This window comes from Triticum urartu, chromosome 3A, assembly GCF_056163025.1.
Source record: "Triticum urartu cultivar PI428250 chromosome 3A, HENAU_Tu73, whole genome shotgun sequence".
Classification (NCBI taxonomy): domain Eukaryota; kingdom Viridiplantae; phylum Streptophyta; class Magnoliopsida; order Poales; family Poaceae; genus Triticum; species Triticum urartu.
In genome coordinates this window covers 572,838,875-572,850,135 of record NC_141875.1, presented here as the reverse complement: position 1 = coordinate 572,850,135, position 11,261 = coordinate 572,838,875, and positions in this window count along the sequence as shown.

Sequence of the window (11,261 nt, the reverse complement as noted above, 5' to 3'; positions counted from 1 at the left end):
AGGGAATAAGAAGGGGAACTTCAAAAAGAACGGCAAACAAGTTGCTACTCAAGAGAAGAAACCCAAACCTGGACCTAAGCCTGAAATTGAGTGCTTCTACTGCAAGCAGACTGGTCACTGGAAGCGGAACTGCCCCAAGTATTTGGCGGATAAGAAGGATGGCAAGGTGAACAAAGGTATATATGATATACATGTTATTGATGTGTACCTTACTAATGCTCGCAGTAGCACCTGGGTATTTGATACTGGTTCTGTTGCTAATATTTGCAACTCGAAACAGGGACTACGGATTAAGCAAAGATTGGCTAAGGACGAGGTGACGATGCGCGTGGGAAACGGTTCCAAAGTCGATGTGATCGCAGTCGGCACGCTACCTCTACATCTACCTTCGGGATTAATATTAGACCTAAATAATTGTTATTTGGTGCCAGCGTTAAGCATGAACATTATATCTGGATCTTGTTTGATGCGAGACGGTTATTCATTTAAATCTGAGAATAATGGTTGTTCTATTTATATGAGTAATATCTTTTATGGTCATGCACCCTTAAAGAGTGGTCTATTTTTATTAAATCTCGATAGTAGTGACACACATATTCATAGTGTTGAAGCCAAAAGATGCAGAGTTGATAATGATATAGCAACTTATTTGTGGCACTGCCGTTTAGGTCATATCGGTGTAAAGCGCAAGAAGAAACTCTATACTGATGTACTTTTGGAACCACTTGATTATGAATCACTTGGTACTTGCGAACCGTGCCTCATGGGCAAGATGACTAAAACACCGTTCTCTGATACTATGGAGAGAGTAACAGATTTGTTGGAAATCATACATACAGATGTATGTGGCCCGATGAATATTGAGGCTCGTGGCGGATATCGTTATTTTCTCACCTTCACAGATGACTTAAGCAGATATGGGTATATCTACTTAATGAAACATAAGTCTGAAACGTTTGAAAAGTTCAAAGAATTTCAGAGTGAAGTTGAAAATCGTCGTAACAAGAAAATAAATTTTCTACGATCTGATTGTGGAGGAGAATATTTGAGTTACGAGTTTGGTGTACATTTGAAACAATGCGGAATAGTTTCGCAACTCATGCCACCCGGAACACCACAGCGCAATGGTGTGTCCGAACGTCGTAATCGTACTTTACTAGATATGGTGCGATCTATGATGTCTCTTACTGATTTACCGCTATCGTTTTGGGGATACGCTCTAGAGACGGCCGCATTCACGTTAAATAGAGCACCATCAAAATCCGTTGAGACGACGCCTTATGAACTGTGGTTTGGCAAGAAACCAAAGTTGTCGTTTCTGAAAGTTTGGGGCTGCGATGCTTATGTGAAAAAGCTTCAACCTGATAAGCTCGAACCCAAATCGGAGAAATGTGTCTTCATAGGATATCCAAAGGAGACTATTGGATACACCTTCTATCACAGATCCGAAGGCAAGACTTTTGTTGCTAAGTTCGGAAACTTTCTAGAGAAGGAGTTTCTCTCGAAAGAAGTGAGTGGGAGGAAAGTAGAACTTGACGAGGTAACTGTACCTGCTCCCTTATTGGAAAGTAGTGCATCACAGAAAACTGTTTCTGTGACACCTGCACCAGTGAGTGAGGAAGCTAATGATGATGATCATGAAACTTCAGAACAAGATACTACTGAACCTCGTAGATCAACCAGAGTAAGATCCGCGCCAGAGTGGTACGGTAATCCTGTTCTGCAAGTCATGCTACTAGATCATGATGAACCTACGAACTATGAAGAAGCGATGGTGAGCCCAGATTCCGCAAAATGGCTTGAAGCCATGAAATCTGAGATGGGATCCATGTATGAGAACAAAGTGTGGACTTTGGTTGACTTGCCCGATGATCGGCAAGCAATTGAGAATAAATGGATCTTCAAGAAGAAGACTGACGCTGACGGTAATATTACTGTCTACAAAGCTCGACTTGTCGCAAAAGGTTTTCGGCAAGTTCAAGGGATTGACTACGATGAGACCTTCTCACCCGTAGCGATGCTTAAGTCTGCCCGAATCATGTTAGCAATTGCCGCATTTTATGATTATGAAATATGGCAGATGGATGTCAAAACTGCATTCCTGAATGGATTTCTGGAAGAAGAGTTGTATATGATGCAACTAGAAGGTTTTGTCGATCCAAAGGGAGCTAACAAAGTGTGCAAGCTCCAGCGATCCATTTATGGACTGGTGCAAGCCTCTCGGAGTTGGAATAAACGTTTTGATAGTGTGATCAAAGCATTTGGTTTTTTACAGACTTTTGGAGAAGCCTGTATTTACAAGAAAGTGAGTGGGAGCTCTGTAGCATTTCTGATATTATATGTGGATGACATATTACTAATTGGAAATGATGTAGAATTTCTGGATAGCATAAAGGGATACTTGAATAAGAGTTTTTCAATGAAAGACCTCGGTGAAGCTGCTTACATATTAGGCATTAAAATCTATAGAGATAGATCAAGACACTTAATTGGACTTTCACAAACCACATACCTTGACAAAGTTTTGAAGAAGTTCAAAATGGATCAAGCAAAGAAAGGGTTCTTGCCTGTGTTACAAGGTGTGAAGTTGAGTAAGACTCAATGCCCGACCACTGCAGAAGATAGAGAGAATATGAAAGATGTTCCCTATGCTTCAGCCATAGGCTCTATCATGTATGCAATGCTGTGTACCAGACCTGATGTGTGCCTTGCTATAAGTCTAGCAGGGAGGTACCAAAGTAATCTAGGAGTGGATCACTGGACAACGGTCAAGAACATCCTGAAATACCTGAAAAGGACTAAGGATATGTTTCTCATATATGGAGGTGACAAAGAGCACATCCTAAAAGGTTACGTTGATGCAAGCTTTGACACTGATCCGGACGATTCTAAATCGCAAACCGGATACGTGTTTACATTAAATGGTGGAGCTGTCAGTTGGTGCAGTTCTAAACAAAGCGTTGTAGCGGGATCTACATGTGAAGCGGAGTACATAGCTGCTTCAGAAGCAGCAAATGAAGGAGTCTGGATGAAGGATTTCATATCCGATCTAGGTGTCATACCTAGTGCATCGGGTCCAATGAAAATCTTTTGTGACAATAATGGTGCAATTGCCTTGGCAAAGGAATCCAGATTTCACAAGAGAACCAAGCACATCAAGAGACGCTTCAATTCCATCCGGGATCTAGTCTAGGTGGGAGACATAGAGATTTGCAAGATACATACGGATCTGAATGTTGCAGACCCGTTGACTAAGCCTCTTCCACGAGCAAAACATGATCAGCACCAAGGCTCCATGGGTGTTAGAATCATTACTGTGTAATCTAGATTATTGACTCTAGTGCAAGTGGGAGACTGAAGGAAATATGCCCTAGAGGCAATAATAAAGTTATTATTTATTTCCTTATATCATGATAAATGTTTATTATTCATTCTAGAATTGTATTAACCGGAAACATAATACATGTGTGAATACATAGACAGACAAAGTGTCACTAGTATGCCTCTACTTGACTAGCTCGTTAATCAAAGATGGTTATGTTTCCTAACCATGAACAATGAGTTGTTATTTGATTAACGGGATCACATCATTAAGTGAATGATCTGATTGACATGACCCATTCCATTAGCTTAGCACCCGATCGTTTAGTATGTTGCTATTGCTTTCTTCATGACTTATACATGTTCCTATGACTATGAGATTATGCAACTCCCGTTTGCCGGAGGAACACATTGTGTGCTACCAAACGTCACAACGTAACTGGGTGATTATAAAGGAGCTCTACAGGTGTCTCCAAAGGTATACGTTGGGTTGGCGTATTTCGAGATTAGGATTTGTCACTCCGATTGTCGGAGAGGTATCTCTGGGCCCTCTCGGTAATGCACATCACTTAAGCCTTGCAAGCATTGCAACTAATGAGTTAGTTGTGGGATGATGTATTACAGAACGAGTAAAGAGACTTGCCGGTAACGAGATTGAACTAGGTATTGGAATACCGACGATCGAATCTCGGGCAAGTAACATACCGATGACAAAGGGAACAATGTATGTTGTTATGCGGTCTGACCGATAAAGATCTTCGTAGAATATGTAGGAGCCAATATGAGCATCCAGGTTCCGCTATTGGTTATTGACCGGAGACGTGTCTCGGTCATGTCTACATTGTTCTCGAACCCGTAGGGTCCGCACGCTTAAGGTTACGATGATAGTTATATTATGAGTTTATGCATTTTGATGTACCGAAGTTTGTTCGGAGTCCCGGATGTGATCACGGACATGAAGAGGAGTCTCGAAATGGTCGAGACATAAAGATTGATATATTGGAAGCCTATGTTTGGATATCGGAAGTGTTCCGGGTGAAATCGGGATTTTACCGGAGTACCGGGAGGTTACCGGAACCCCCCGGGAGCTATATGGGCCATAGTGGGCCTTAGTGGAAAAGAGAAGGGGCTGCCCAAAGTGGGCCGCGCGCCCCTCCCCTCCCTTGGTCCGAATAGGACAAGGAGAGGGGGCCGGCCACCCTCTCTCTTTTCCCCCCTCCACGAATCCTATTCCAACTAGGATTGGGGGGGGGGAATCCTACTCCCAGAGGGAGTAGGACTCTCCTGGCGCGCCTCTCCTAGGCCGGCCGCACCCCCCCTTGGTCCTTTATATACTGAGGCAAGGGAACCCCAGAGACACAAGTTGATCCACGTGATCTTATTCTTAGCCGTGTGCGGCGCCCCCAGCCACCATAGTCCTCAATAATATTGTAGCGGTGCTTAGGCGAAGCCCTGCGACAGTAGTACATCAAGATCGTCACCACGCTGTCATGCTGACGGAACTCTTCCCCGACACTTTGCTGGATCGGAGTCCGGGGATCGTCATCGAGCTGAACGTGTGCTAAAACTCGGAGGTGCCATATTTTCGGTGCTTGATCGGTCGGGCCGTGAAGACGTACGACTACATCAACCAAACGCTTCTGTTGTCGATCTACAAGGGTACGTAGATCACACTCTCCCCTCGTTGCTATGCATCACCATGATCTTGCGTGTGCGTAGGAATTTTTTTGAAATTACTACGTTCCCCAACATTCACTACTAGGGAAAACCCTAGTAGTAGGGCGGGTTTTGAGGCTATCAGCAGCGCGGGCGGCCGCACTACCAATAAGGCGCTACAGCTAACTCTTAGTAGTAGCACTGTCTGTACCCATACTACTACTATTGACTATATCAACAGTGCTTTTCCGGAACGTGCTACAATTAGTTAGTTGCAGCGATTTCCTAGCCCCGCGCTACTGCTATATATTTCACTATTACCACCCCGTTTCAGCTTCAATAAACTGCAACTTCGAGATACTAGGTACTACTAGATATCAATTTCATAAAGCCATAAAGCATTATAGGTACTAGGTAGTATTCCCTCGGTTCCAAATTATTCGTCGTGGTTTTAGTTCAAATTTGAACTAAAACCACGACGAGTAATTTGGAACCGAGGGAGTACTAGATAACAATTTCATATATACTCAACATGCATCCTCAAGCAGTACTAGGTGATATCGACGATGATCATGATATGTAGTTCTAGATGATATCGACGACGATCATCATATGTAGTTCTACATGATATCGACGACAATCATCATACGTAGTTCTAGATGATATAGCCACACACACATATATAGTTCTAGATGATATCGACGACGATCATCATCCTCAAGCCTGGGCGGTGGGTGTTCCTGATAGTAATTAGGATGGCCTGTCCAACACGAAGATTCTTGCCAACGAGGAATCTCTTCCACCCAATCGAGTTTAAGTGTGTGCGACCATTTGTGTCCATGCGGTAAGTACAGGTGGTGACGGAGCCCCTTGTGGTAAGGCGTAATCCAGATGAGCCTTCTTCATCAGGCTCGATACCACAACTCACAAATAGGTTCTTTGGCAATTTCTGAATAAGAAAAACATATCAATTAATAAATAGCTTCGCACATACTCTTGCAAATATATTTCTATTAAGTCTAGATTTCTACACTATCAAAAGACAAAGTACTACGCATTTGTACTAATTAATCATGAATTCTACTAATAAGTATATATGGATTATCTACACTATTAATAGTTCCTTGGATTCTACACTAATAAGCATGTGATCAGACTCTACACTAAAGCATATCATCGACTAGATTCCGCAAAGCATATCATTGGACTCTACACTAAGCATATCACTGGATACACTAAGCATATCATCGGATGATTTGCATTTGTAAGTATAACAATAAAGCATATATATATATCATCAAATTACTACAGTCAGTATAACATACCATTTCATGCCGATCGACCATGGTACTTGTCAGGCGGGTCACGAATGGCACCCCGACAAAGTCATCACGTGGCGGAATTATGTCCCATGGGTTGCACACCTCCTCGCTCGGCCTCATTCTTTGAGCTACAATGGGTTCATGAAGTGGGTTCTCATCATGTTCATCGAGTGGGTCCTCATAATCTTCATCATCTTCATCATCTTCGTCATCTTCATCATCCTTGTCATCTTCATCATCTTCCACCAGGTTGACATAAATGACAGCCAGCTTGGGTCTTTCTGCTCTGAAGGAGAAGCTAATCAACTCACCACCAGTAAGACGCATGTGGGAGAGGAAACGGGCACATCCATCTCCTCCAATCTGCGACATATTGCGTCCTTTCTCGACCTCCATAGTGTACAGCCCCCCTAGGAGCCTCAAATGTCATAGTATCTCTTGTTAGCTTGTTGAATTTCAACCTCACATTGCATGGGACGATCTATGTAAAAAAAGCAAAATGACACAATGCAGTAATGCCAACACTAAAAATAGAATAGTTGTTACATTCCATCTAATTTCTTACCACCGCTTGACGAAAACTCGGCTGGAAGTAGATGCCGAACAGCTTGCCAGTTGCAAGGCTGCTGGCGCACCTTGACTTGCACAGTCGACATAGTGGTGGTGGTGGCGGCGCCATTTTCCTAAAGCAATATGAGCAAAGGATTAACGATCCACTTCACAGGAAAGAAAAACAGTAGCATGTGATATTTTTGGTTCTTCTGCGAGAAGCAATTTTATAGACAATTATAAGGGTACCAAATAAGGGTACCACCTACCAAGTCATTTCATCTATTTTGGCCCCTATTGCCTAAGATAATTGATTAAAAAAACAAGTGGCAAATTTAACTAAATTGGCACCTACATTTTGCCAAAAAACAACTTATTACAAAAAAAACAAAAGCATCTACCTATCCATGTATAGAAAAATAACAATAAAATGGTGCATACTAAATCAACTAGCCTACTAAATCTACTAAATCAACTAGCCTACTAAATCAACTAAATCAAAATGTTCTAAATCAACTAAATCAACTAGCCTACTAAATCAACTAAATCATATCAACTAAATCAAAATGTTGTATATCAACTAGCCTACTAAATCAAAATGTAGCAAGGAGGAGGCAGAAGGAGGGGCGGCTCGAGGACGGAGAAGAGAGTAGGATGAAGGAGGAAGGCGGAGCGAGGAGGGGCCGGCCGGCGGCGAGTCGAGGGAGGACAGATGAGGAGAGCGGTACCGAGTCCAGCGAGGAGTAGTTGACGGAGGCACAGAGAGAAGAGGGGTAGGCGACGGGGGCTGGCGGGGGCGATGGCGGCAGGAGGGGGAGGACCGGTGCGCGGGGGGTTTAGGGGGAGTGAGTGTGAGTGTGAGTGTGGATCGGATAGAGGAGACTTGTAGCGACCAGACCTCAAACAATCTGATCTCTATTCATGAGTGTCATCCCTGGATCGGTAATGCTGACACGCACGGTACTTGAGGATTTATAACAGAGTAGCAATCACACAACTATTACATCGAATATCTCAAAAGAGAACTTATTAAAATAAATATGGCTTAAGGCCATCTAAATACGATAACAACGGAAGGCTTGGAAGATAAAGTGAGTCCATCAACTCCAACGGCATCACTGAGTGAAAGACCACGACCTAAGGCTCCTTAATCGTCGTCTGAAAAGTCTGCAACATGATACGTTGCAGCCCGAAAATGGGTCAGCACATGGAATATTCTAGCAGTGTAACGCAAGAGAGTAATGAACAGAATAATGCTATCACTACATGCATATATGGCGGGTGGAGGCTGTATGGTTAATAGATTATGCGAAAAGCTAATTTTTCCCTATTGCAAAGGAATAAATTTTATTTAACTACCATGGTAGTTGTTAAACATTGAGAAGGTTCACCCAACTCAATCCCAATTAAGCATCATCATTAAACCCAATCAAATTATATTAAGAGTGATGAGATCCACATGATAATCCAAGAACTAGATACTCAAGATGTCCATAACCGGGGACACAGCTAACCATGATTAGTTTGTACACTGTGCAGAGATTTGTGCACTTTTCCCCACAAGACTCGATCTCCTCCATTGGATTTCGCGTACTACACGATGTGTTGAGAACGGATGACCGAGACACAGTCTTTCCGAAGAGGTCCCCTTAACCGATAGATAGGCCGGTACACCTACAATCCCCTACATCTGCTAGCCCATCATGGAAAGGTTTCCCACAACTTACTCAACTATTCTAGAGCCCATAATGGCATGTGGCTGCACACGGAAGTTTCCAGCTTGAATAATCTTATGATCCCTTTGAGCCTGGGTGGCGATCCATAGGAAAATCACACGGTAGCCCGGGATATCCAAAAATACAGGCAATCACTGGATACCCCAGGTGCCTCAATCCACCCAGATGTGTATTAAAGTTGCCACCTTAAGTTGAACCATTAATTAACATTCTCACATCTGTCATGAATACACTCAAACCCAATCCACATCTACGAGGATAGCATAGCAGTATAAGCAACGTAGAAGTAACTCCCAGGGTTTCATAATAAACAGGTGAATAGGTACTACCTCATCTACTTCCCAACCCACAACTTATTCAGATCCTAACCAAGCAATTGTTTGAGGATTGATCTAATGCAATAAAACTGGGTAGTAAAGAGGCATGATCAAAGTGTTACTTGCCTTGCCGATGATCCGTGAAACCTAGAGACTCAATGTAGCACGCTTCGCACTCCGGGTACTCTATCGCAATCAAACAAGCATACAATAAGCAATCAAGCAAGGGCACGGGTAAAACTCAAATAAGAGATCTAACCAGAAAGTTGAACTTAAGAACTCCGGTTTGCAAAAAGAATCAAATCAAACGAAGCAAACAAACTCAAACGGCGAAAGAAACAAGCTTCGTTTACTAATCTGGACTAAAGTCAAATTTTACAGTAGAAAAAACTTTTTTAAGTTGGTTAAACAGAAAGAGGGTTTCGAGCCGAAACTCCAGGCGCTTGAATCGCCCGATTTCGATAAATGAGCGAAAAGTTATACTAAAACAAAAATCGGATTAGAAATCACGATAAAAAATAATCGCGGAAAATCCGAGAAAAAGAAAAACTGACGAACAGGCTAGCGAACGAACGTTCGCTGTCTACGGCTAATGGACGAAAACCGTTCGCTAAAAAGAACATACGAACGGGCGTCCGCTATTTACCTAAACAGAAATAAAACCGAACCAGATCTAAAAAAATGGATCTAGGGTTCGCAAAAAAACCGACGGTTTTCTAACGAAAACCGCGGCGGCGGCTCCGGCTACCTCCATGACTCCGGCGAGGGCGGCGGCGGGTCCGACGGTGGTGGCTGGTGGCGCAGGGTGGCGGCGCGGGCGGCGGGGTGGCGGCAAGGCGCGGCGGCGTCGGCGCGGGGCGGCGGCTGCGGCGGGGCGCGGTTAGGGTTAGGGTTTGGGCGGCGGTGGGCTTCGGCAGCGGCTGGGCCTCGGTGGCCCGGGTGGCGCGGCTTATAAAGCCCCCCCCCCCCCCCGGGCGGAGTCCCGCTTGGGTACGGCCCGGAGTCGGTTTGACTTTTTTTAAATAATTCCGATGTGCAGAAAAAGAAAGAAAAGAAATACTAAACGGACTCCAAAAATCCCGAAATAATTTTTACCCGTCCTCTAAAAATAAGACGGACAATGTGAACATTTATTTGGGCCTAAAATGCAATTTTGAAAAACGCATATTTTTTCCTAATTCAAATTAAATAGCGAAAAAATTCCGAATAAAAATCTTATTTGATTTTAATATTAAATCTCCGATATTTCTTTATTTTGAGGAAGTAATTTTATCCTCTCTCTTTTATTTTTATAAACGAAATATTCGAAGATAAAATAATTAAAATGAAATGATTATCTTTTCAAAATTTGAGAAAAACTAAAATATGAAAATAACGAAATTCCCAACTCTCTCCGTGGGTCCTTGAGTTGCGTAAAATTTCTAGGATCTAGCCAAAATGCAATAAAATATGATATGCAATGATGACCTAATGTATAACATTGCAAATTGAAAATTTGGGATGTTACAAACCTAGCCCCCCTTAAGATGAATCTCTCCCTCGAGATTCGGCTTGGATAGAAAATAGGTGTGGGTGATCCTTCCGTTGGTCTTCCTCTCGTTCCCAGGTGGCTTCATCTTCGGTATGGTGACTCCATTGAACCTTGCAAAACTTGATAACTTTGCTGTGTGTGACTAGGCTAACAAACTCGAGTATCTTGACTGGTTTCTCCTCATATGTCAAATCACTATCCAACTGTATCGCTTCCAGTGGTACTGTATCTCTCAGAGGAATACCAGCCATCTCTACGTGGCACTTTTTCAACTGAGAAACGTGGAACACATCGTGAACTCCGAACAATCCTTCGGGCAATTAAAACTTGTAAGCAACTTCTCCCATACGTTGCAAAAGTTTGCATGGTCCCACAAAACGTGGTGCTAACTTTTCCTTAACTCCAAAGCGCTTAACTCCTCGGAGTGGTGATACACGAAGATACACTCTGTCTCCAAGTTAGTAAGTTGTATCCTTGCGTTTAGAATCCGCATAGCTCTTCTTCCTGGACTGGGCTACCTTGAGTCTATCACGAATCAGCCTAACCTTCTCTTCAGACTCTTTAATCAAATCTGGTCCAAACAACTATCGGTCTCCAACTGCGTCCCACAACAACGGTGTTCTGCACCTCCTTCTGTATAGTGCTTTGAAAGGGGCCATCTTCAAGCTGGCTTGGTAGCTGTTGTTGTAAGAGAACTCTGCGTAAGGCAAATTATCGTCCCAACTAGATCCATAATCTAGCGCACAGGCTCTCAACATATCCTCTAGAATCTAATTGACTCTCTCAGTTTGTCCATCCGTCTGCGGGTGAAAAGCCGTACTGAACTCTA